The 10,111-nt window shown below is 45.6% G+C and overlaps 3 non-coding genes and 1 pseudogene across 3 annotated transcripts; all 4 read left to right on the forward strand.

Moving 5' to 3' along the window:
• Positions 1-946: 946 nt before the first annotated feature.
• LOC127590556 (uncharacterized) lies at positions 947-1,116 on the forward strand (annotated as a pseudogene).
• A 960-nt stretch (positions 1,117-2,076) lies between these two features.
• LOC127590494 (U1 spliceosomal RNA) lies at positions 2,077-2,241 on the forward strand. The gene has a single exon (XR_007959629.1). It is a non-coding gene; the product is annotated as a U1 spliceosomal RNA (small nuclear RNA).
• Positions 2,242-2,615: 374 nt separating this feature from the next.
• LOC127590522 (U2 spliceosomal RNA) lies at positions 2,616-2,806 on the forward strand. The gene has a single exon (XR_007959654.1). It is a non-coding gene; the product is annotated as a U2 spliceosomal RNA (small nuclear RNA).
• Positions 2,807-3,766: 960 nt separating this feature from the next.
• LOC127590493 (U1 spliceosomal RNA) lies at positions 3,767-3,930 on the forward strand. Its single transcript, XR_007959628.1, has one exon. It is a non-coding gene; the product is annotated as a U1 spliceosomal RNA (small nuclear RNA).
• Positions 3,931-10,111: the final 6,181 nt, after the last annotated feature.

Raw genomic sequence — 10,111 nt, forward strand, 5'->3', positions numbered from 1 at the left:
CTCCACGTCTTCTTTGGCCTACCTCTCTTCCTCTTTCTACCCTCTGGCATCCAGTCCATGGCCACACTTGCCGGTCCCTCTCTTGGCAGTCGGAGTACGTGGCCGATCATTTTCCTTCTCCTTTCAGAGACAATGTCTGACAGTTCAGCCACTCCTGCCTTCTTCATCACCTCCTCGTTGGCGACGTGGTCTCTCCATGAGATCCTCAGGATGGATCTCAGGCAACGCCGATGGAAGACATCTAACTTGTTGGTTATGTTGGCTGTCTTCATCCATGTCTCACAGGCGTAAATCGCTGTTGGGATAACCACTGACATATAGAGGCGTAGCTTGGTGGTCGTAGTGATGGCTTTCGATGACCAGATGTTGCGGAGGCTTTGTACTAGTACTAGTTCACTAGTAAGATCATTTTGACACTTACTAGTGAACATGTAAGGCTATAAATGTGCCTACTAGTTCACTAGTAAGATCATTTTGAGGCTTACTAGTTGACATGTAAGCCACAAAATGCCCACTAGTTCACTAGTAAGTTCATTTTGAGGCTTACTAGTGAAGATGTAAGCCACAAAACGCCCACTAGTTTACTAGTAAGATTTTTTTGACGCTTACTAGTGAACATGTAAGCCATAAAACGCTCACTAGTTCACTAGTAAGGTCATTTTGAGGCTTACTAGAAAACATGTAAGGCACAAAACGCTCACTAGTTCACTAGTAAGGTCATTTTGACGCTTACTAGTGAACATGTAAGCCACAAAACGCTCACTAGCTCACTAGTCAGATCATTTTGAGGCTTACTAGTTGACATGTAAGCCGCAAAACGCCTACTAGTTCACGTGTGGAGTTGTTTGGCAAGTCATCGTTTTCACTGTGGCTATATGACGTTTGTCACCGTCACTGTAGCCCGCGCTGTCAGCAATGAAGTCATCCCCTGTGCCGCTTTTCCCTTATCGCTTCTCGGCCTTTTGGCTAAGATCAAGTGTAGTATCTGATACGTCCCTTATCTGGGGACCATATATTAAATTTATTTTTGAAGTTGGGAGATCGAATAGATGCTTGCTCCTTCCACTCCACGCATTGACCTGGTATTTCAGTACATCCAGGAACGGTGCATTTCCCTCTCGGTTGAAGTTAAGTATTTCAGTGGTGTCCGGGAAAGGCCCTTGATCCATGCTCGCTGCCAACACCTGTAGGAAGTTCACCCGTCCTTCCTGCAGTCTGAAAAGCGCGATGTGTTTTGAAGGGGCAGAAACTCTCGGCCAAGAAAAATGCCTGGCATCCTTGCTGTCCAGGGAAACAGGTACATGACTTAAAAATCCGTCTTCTAAAGGTTTCCGCTTCCTTTGCGGTGGGGTTTTGGAGTCCCCTCACAATGGGAATGAGCGCCGAGCAGGTGGCGGCAGGCCTTGGAAAAGTGAAGGCGGATTCAGGGAATTGATGCCATTGAGAGTCAGAGGCCAAAGGCTGTCTGAAATCGTTGACGGCCAATTCCCAAAACAACTGTCATCTGGACTGTCGCGTGGACGAAAAACTGGCTCGGACGCTCGCGTTCCTACCGGCGCCTTACTCTTGCTTTCCGAGCCCGAGACTGGTACGCCCGAGGCCGTCTCCACGGAGACGATCAGCTTGGCGAGGCAGCTGCGGAAATTGCCTCGTCCAGCGAGTTTGTGTTGATGTGTGTTCCCCATGGTCATTTTTGTCAACGAAGACGTTGGACCTACCTAAACCCGAAGAACCCCGCCGCCCCCGTTTCTTGTTCACAAAATAGAAACAGGAAAGCCCTTCCCCAAAACGCCAACTCAATGAAGCGACATGGAACGTGTATAAAGCTAATTCAAACGAATGATAATTACAGCGAAAAGGAATGTCCTTCTTTTTCATTTCGGTCCAAAGTAACATGCGAGCCACTGTGGTTGATTTTAAACATTTTTACTTCGATCTGATCGATAAAAGCCGAAACGCAATGACAATTCCAAAACGACCATACCCCTGGACTGCTCGCACGTGTCTCAGCAGATGCGCCCGTGACCGAAGACGGTGCGTGTGCTAAAGACCCTGGCCTGGTGACGGGTCCAACTCATACTTACCTGGCAGGGGCTATGCCATGATCAAGTAGGTGGGTCACCCAGGGTGAGGCTCAGCCATTGCACTGCTGTTGTGCCTGACCCTTGCGAATTCCCCAAATGGGGGAATCTCGACTGCAAAATTTCTGGCAGTGGGCGACTGCGTTCGCGCTCTCCCCTGATGAGTTTGTCAATGGCAATTTCTCACTTCTCCCATTTGTGCAGATCTTCTCTACACCAGTGTTGACATTGGATCCGGCGAAAGCCGGAATGGGAAACTCCAAGTGGTAGTTCACTCTTTGGGTTCGGTGCCTCGGAACATTGATTGCCGCTGTCCTATTGGGGCACCTTGGGTTAAATGATACTGTACCTAGCAATTGCTCAGCTTTTGTTTCATTTGCGGGCTGGCAAACAAAACCGTTGCCCCAGCGATTGCATAAATGTGTGGAGTTGTTTGGCAAGTCATCGTTTTCGCTGTGGCTATATGACGTTTGTCACCGTCACTGTAGCCCGCGCTGTCAGCAATGAAGTCATCCCCTGTGCCGCTTTGCCCTTATCGCTTCTCGGCCTTTTGGCTAAGATCAAGTGTAGTATCTGTTCTTATCAGTTTAATATTTGGTACGTCCCTTATCTTGGGACCATATATTAAATTGATTTTTGAAGTCGGGAGATGGAATAGGTGCTTGCTCCTTCCACTCCACGCATTGACCTGGTATTTCAGTACATCCAGGAACAGTGCATTTCCCTCTCGGTTGAAGTTAAATATTTCAGTGGCGTCCGGGAAAGGCCCTTGATCCATGCTCGCTGCCAACACCTGGAGGAAGTTCACCCGTCCTTCCTGCAGTCTGAAAAGCGCGATGTGTTTTGAAGGGGCAGAAACTCTCGGCCAAGAAAAATGCCTGGCATCCTTGCTGTCCAGGGAAACGGGTACATGACTTAAAAATCCCTCTTCTAAAGGTTTCCGCTTCCTTTGCGGTGGGGTTTTGGAGTCCCCTCACAATGGGAATGAGCGCCGAGCAGGTGGCGGCAGGCCTTGGAAAAGTGAAGGCGGATTCAGGGAATTGATGCCATTGAGAGTCAGAGGCCAAAGGCTGTCTGAAATCGTTGACGGCCAATTCCCAAAACAACTCTCATCTGGACTGTCGCGTGGACGAAAAACTGGCTCGGACGCTCGCGTTCCTACCGGCGCCTTACTCTTGCTTCCCGAGCCCGAGACTGGTACGCCCGAGGCCGTCTCCACGGAGACGATCAGCTTGGCGAGGCAGCTGCGGAAATTGCCTCGTCCAGCGAGTTTGTGTTGATGTGTGTTCCCCATGGTCATTTTTGTCAACGAAGACGTTGGACCTACCTAAAACCGAAGAATCCCGCCGCCCCCGTTTCTTGTTCACAAAATAGAAACAGGAAAGCCCTTCCCCAAAACGCCAACTCAATGAAGCGACATGGAACGTGTATAAAGCTAATTCAAACGAATGATAATTACAGCGAAAAGGAATGTCCTTCTTTTTCATTTCGGTCCAAAGTAACATGCGAGCCACTGTGGTTGATTTTAAACATTTTTACTTCGATCTGATCGATAAAAGCCGAACCGCAATGACAATTCCAAAACGACCATACCCCTGGACTGCTCGCACGTGTCTCAGCAGATGTGCCCGTGACCGAAGACGGTGCGTGTGCTAAAGACCCTGGCCTGGTGACGGGTCCAACTCATACTTACCTGGCAGGGGCGATGCCATGATCAAGTAGGTGGGTCACCCAGGGTGAGGCTTAGCCATTGCACTGTGGTTGTGCTGACACCTGCAAATTCCCCAATTGGGGAAATCTCAACTGCGAAATTTCTGGCAGTGGGGGGCTGCGTTCGTGCTCTCCCCTGATGAGTTTGTCAATGGCAATTTCTCGCTTCTCCCATTAGTGCAGATCTTCTTTACACCAGTGTTGACATTCGATACGGCGAATGCCGGAAGGGGAATCTGCAAGTGGTAGCTCACTCTTTGGGTTTGGTGCCTCGGAACTTTGATTGCTGCTTTCCTATTGGGGCACCTTGGGTTAAATGATACAGTACCCAGCAATTGTTCAGCTTTTGTTTCACTTGCGGGCTGGCAAACAATACCGTTTCCCTTGTCATCGCATAAATCACTTGCTCCTTCCAATCTACACATTGACATGTTATTGCAGTCCACAGGTCTTGGCTTTCGCCCTCCCTTGTCGTGTGGTTTTGGAGTCCCCGTACAATGGAAAAGATCACCGAGCAGTTGGCGGCAGGCCTTGAATAATTGATGGCGGATTCAGCGAATTGTTGCCATTGAGAGTGGCAGTTCCCTTTCGTTTTCCTTTCACATCTAAGATATCAGAACACGAAACATGGAACTGCCAGGCTTTCCATTCTGTGTCCTCTGTTGGTCAGTGTTTTTGTTTCATATTTCTCTAGACGGGTTCTCATCATAAATAAATCCTTGTGTGTTTTAAATCAACACATTTCATTCTTCAAAAAACATTTGGCATGGATTCAACGCGTGATGGGAATCTGGCTCATTTACTGAGTTTGTGTATGCATATACAATTTGTGTAATGTGTTTGGCATTGTGTAATGTGGCAAGACATGTTGTCTATTTTGTATTTGATGGGCGACATGTTTATTTACATGTTACAGCTGCCGCTGTTGTGAAAGCGCTATATAAATCAGCATGTATTGTATTGTATTGTATTATTTCGTGAAGTGACACCAGCTTTGTAGTGAGTGTCATCATGAAGTAGAAAACATCTTAAAATCTCTTAATGCTTGGGTGATCATTTTTCATTTTCCGGACCATCAAATTATACCATACACTTGTATAAATAACCAACATAATATGTCTTTTCTTTTGTTTTTGTCTGAAGAAGCACAAGAACATTCGGAAAATTTTAATGACATTAAATGAACATATCTTTTACAAAACATTTCATGAGGCACTTTAGATTTCCTTAGATAAACGTGCATTTTACTTTTATCATTCACATATATGCATTACAACTGATCCCACTGATTGTACAAAGGCACACAACTTTATACGTAATTGGTATTGAAAAATATAGTAATCTACTTTAAGATTAAACGAGATTTATAAAGAAAGGTATTTTTACACCATTTACACATGTGCATATAAAATCTAAATTTAATCCCTGCCTACACCTTACAAACTAAGGAGAGTGCTATTAAAAGTGTAATGAATAAAGTCTTCACACGTCCTTGATAGCGTCTTATGTGTTGGGTCTGTCTCAGTGACTGACTGAGGCTGCCGTTGTCTTCTATGATCAAAATAATGTTGACTTCTCCTCTGATCAAAAAAGTGTGCCCCCTAGCGGATACTCCATGAATGAATTGCACCCTTTTAAAAATATTCATTCCGTGTCTTTCATACATTTTTTCAGTTTTGAATTATCCTGCGGGCCTGATCAAACCTCCTCGGGTTACGGTTACGGCTCGCGGGCTGTATGTTTGACACCACTGGTTTAGACTGTCATGTTACATCACTGTAAGGAAAGTTGGAAAAACATCACACATTAATGTCGGCAACTAAAGAGGCATTTGAACCGTTTAATAAAAGATTCAATGTGAGCCATACACACTTTGGAAATTTAAAACGAACATAAATATTGTTTAATTTATAATTTGGTCTAGAACAGGGGTGCCCAAACTTTTTGGATCGAAGATCTACTTTTCGATCAACTAACCTTACGGGATCTACCCTTACCGGTGCGCGCGCATGCGCACGCGCACACACACACGCTCACACACACACACACACACACACATACACATATATACTAGGGATGTGAATCTCAGCACTGAGGACGATTCGATACACATCTCGATGCACTACCAGCAATGCGATACTTAAACGATACGTGGAATTTTCTGGCGACACGATGCGATACGTTTCACCGTCTTCACGATGTGATACGACGCGATACACATTTAGTTCAAATCAATGCGATCCGATACGATACAGTGCAATTTGTTGCGATATTGTGCAATTAAACATGATGCAAATACACAAAGAAAAAAGTTTAAAAAAAGATGGAGTTCAGTATGGTATTGCAAAATGTAGACCACTTTATTCCTTATAAACAGTATAACGTGTAAAACAACTTATTTAAGCCCTTTCACAATTGGGTTTTGTGCAAAGAAAATGGAAACAATTTGGGACCTGAGACTCACAACTGTTGCTGTATTGTAAACACAAACAGACTACTCACTTGTCTTACGTGAAATATCTATCTCCATAGGACAGAAAAAAAATACAATTGAAATAATGCGGCAGTCACAGCCTCAAAGCTGTTGTGTGTATTGTAGCGTACACAGACCACTCTCACTGAGTGTCAAAATGAAATGTCCAAGAGTCATCCATATATTGTCACGTCCCGTGTTTGCCAGCAGGGGGCCGGCTTTTCCTGCCTACCGCCGACACACCTGTCACCCATCAAGGACTGATTACACAGGCTTTATCTTTGTGCTCGAGCAGTTGACTTACTGCCGGAGTATTCAACGCCGTGCCAATTCTCTCGATTATTGCCCTAATCTATTCGTTGCCGTGTAGCCTTGTGACTGTGATTGCGCGTCGTTAAATCTACTATTGTCAATTCCTATTGTTACCAACTATATTCCTTGCCATTTTCTCGCAAGCGTTTTCTGTTTACTTCCTTTATTCCTGGTCCTGATTTTGACCAGCGTTTTCTGTTTGTTGCTCCCGGACGGGTATTTTGTGTTTTGTATTAAAATTCATTTGTTCTCGGAACATCTTTTCTTTGTCTGCTATTTCGGGGATCCACCTCATTATCTTGTTGTGCACGAAGCGATCATTTTATCGCTTCGGACACAACGTGACATATATAGTTTTTCCTTGCGCGGTCACAGTGAGCTGCAAGGGGACCCCCAAAATAAGAGGCGATTTTTTTCTGATCCTGACCTGGTTTGCCAAGAGTTTCTCCGGTGTCCAACGAGGAACTGGACGGGGAGGCGGGGGAGGGGGCGGGAAACTTGTCGGTGATGTGGTGCCATCGTTTTAAGTGGTCTGCATATTTGTGGCGCTGCCGTTGTATGGCTTCGTAGTGCGACATTCTTTGCAAATTACGGAGCTTTTATCAATCTTTCCGTCTTTCTTTTCGAAGCCGTAGTATTTACAAACATAAGATCTGAATGTTGCGGAAGCATTAAATACAGTAGTTTCCTCGCTGCTGCTTGCGCGAACTTCCATAGTGTTTCGCTAGTTGTGTACTGGACTCTATGTGACGCACGGCTACCGTCCGTATTCAACACAAAACGCAAAACAATGATGGTGCATTCATTGCGCCTAGGAAAGGGCAGATAGGTGACGTTTAACACGAATAAAACGCCGCTTGAATCGGATTTTATCGATACCCACCAATGCATCGCGATGAATCTCGATTTCACCCGTCAATCGCGTCGTACCCAGTGAATGAGCCGATTCACTCGCATCGCGCACGTGCGCATCGATGTATCGATTAATATCGATTAATTTCCACACCCTTAATATATACACACACACACGCACGTCCACGCCATGATGAGAAACGGTCTGAAACGGAGGCATGCAACGCACTTTTGCAGCCTGTTAACTATTGTAGCTCACACGTACCATTTTAGAGTGCTTCCCTGGGCCCTCCTAGATTCCTATTCTTTGCTCGTGCCCTTGGTGAATTGTACACGAAGCAAACTCTGAATGAGAATCATGACGATAAAAGATGATCACAAGCTGCAATTGCAAACTGCTGAGCGCTAACAGCTTCCGGTGACATAATCACGCGCCACCGTAAATTTAAGATTTACCTTTATTCATTCATTCATTCATCTTCCGTACCGCTTGATCCTCACTAGGGTCACGGGGGGTGCTGGAGCCTATCCCAGCTGTCTCCGGGCAGTAGGCGGGGGACACCCTGAATCGGTTGCCAGCCAATCGCAGGGCACACATAGACGAACAACCATCCACGCTCACACTCACACCTAGGGACAATTTAGAGTGTTCAATCAGCCTGCCACGCATGTTTTTGGAATAATTTTAAAAATATTTTTTAGTGAAAATGAGACTGATAATATGATTAGTGTTCAGTGTATATTAACAGAAAAATATATTAATGACATGTACAAAGACACACAAATGGTTGTTTGTTTTTTTTCCTTCTCGACACTCCTCTGATCTACTTGGGACCTGTCTTAGATCTACCGGTAGATCAGGAACTACCTAATGGGCACCCCTGGTCTAGATGATACATCTCCAAGGATGAAGCATATTCACAATTTGCCACATCCAAAATCATATCAGCTAAATCTCACATATACAGTCTCCCAAAGTTTTGATCTACTGATTAATTATTAAAAGTACTCCCCCTCTCTCTTTCTCTCTCCCTTTCTCTCTCCCTCTCTCTCTCGCTTTCTCTCTCTCTCTGCCATGCGCGCATAAGAATAAACACAAACACCCCTGAATGTCTTGAATACCTTTTGTGTGGTTTACAATTAATATTTGAACTATGTATTTTAACATTAATTATATTTGAACTGAATTGGCCCTCACGATACTTATAATAATAATAGTAATACATTTTATTGAGGGGCGGCCCGGTAGTCCAGTGGTTAGCACGTCGGCTTCACAGTGCAGAGGTACGGGGTTCGATTCCAGCTCCGGCCTCCCTGTGTGGAGTTTGCATGTTCTCCCCGGGCCTGCGTGGGTTTTCTCCGGGTGCTCCGGTTTCCTCCCACATTCCAAAAATATGCATGGCAGGCTGATTGAACACTCTAAATTGTCCCTGGGTGTGAGTGTGAGCGTGGATGGTTGTTCGTCTATGTGTGCCCTGCGATTGGCTGGCAACCGATTCAGGGTGTCCCCCGCCTACTGCCCGGAGACGGCTGGGATGGGCTCCAGCACCCCCCGCGACCCTAGTGAGGATCAAGCGGTACGGAAGACGAACGAACGAACGAACATTTTATTGATAAGTGCCTTTCAAGACACCCAAGGACGTTCTTACAATAACAAAAAAATTCACAAAACAATACGGGTTGAGCAGCGGGAGCCAAAAACGCGCCAGCGTTCACTCAACCCGGGACAGAAACAGAAAGCAAAAGCATCCGCCTTCGTCGAGAGCCAAGCAAGAAGATATTACTTACTTGCACAATAGTTTCACTGAAGCGCCGCAAGCAATTATTATAATAATGTTCCATTTTAGTTCTGTGGTCTGTGCTTTTCCTTTATTGTTTTTTTCAATTCAATAATTATCTCTTGGCGGCGCGGTAGTCCAGTGGTTAGCACGTCGACTTCACAGTGCAGAGGTACTGGGTTCGATTCCAGTTCCCGCCTCCCTGTGTGGACTTTGCATGTTCTCCCCGGGCCTGCGTGGGTTTTCTCCGGATACTCCGGTTTCCTCCCACATTCCACGCTGATCTCTTATTTCCTCATCAAAATAGCGTGATGTGCGTATTTCCTACAAGCAGGAAAAAAGGATGAGCAGGAAATAAACGAAGCCACCCCAGGTTTGGACCCTCAGCTTTCAAATGTCAACTCAGGCTTTTCACTCACACAAGAGACATTGCAGTTTGTCTTTCTACCGCCAATAACCATTTCTTTAACACCCGTGTCCTACACTTGCTGCCGTCCAACTGTCTGTGGAATATTTTTTCATGAATATTTGTGATATATTTGATCACTCTTCGTATCAGAAAAGCTGTGTCTGGTATGCACGGTGGCACAGCCAGCATGTGGCAGTGTTGCACTGCAAGCCCATCGAGAGAGAGAGAGAGAGAGAGAGAGAGAGAGAGAGAGAGAGAGAGAGAGAGAGAGAGAGAGAGAGAGAGAGAGAGAGAGAGAGAGAGAGAGAGAGAGAGAGAGGGGAGGGTGGTGGGCTTGGCTGGTTGGGGACGTGCAGACTTCGTCGCCATCTTGAAGTCCCAGGCGATCTCTTCCATTCAATCATACTGGGGTCATTGTTTCACTCCAGTATTTTAAAGTCGAGTAAATCGGTTTGTTAGAAACATCCTACACGGAGTTATGATACCAGATACACAG

The sequence above is a fragment of the Hippocampus zosterae genome, chromosome 17 (genome assembly GCF_025434085.1).
Source record: "Hippocampus zosterae strain Florida chromosome 17, ASM2543408v3, whole genome shotgun sequence".
In the NCBI taxonomy this organism is placed as follows: Eukaryota; Metazoa; Chordata; class Actinopteri; order Syngnathiformes; family Syngnathidae; genus Hippocampus; species Hippocampus zosterae.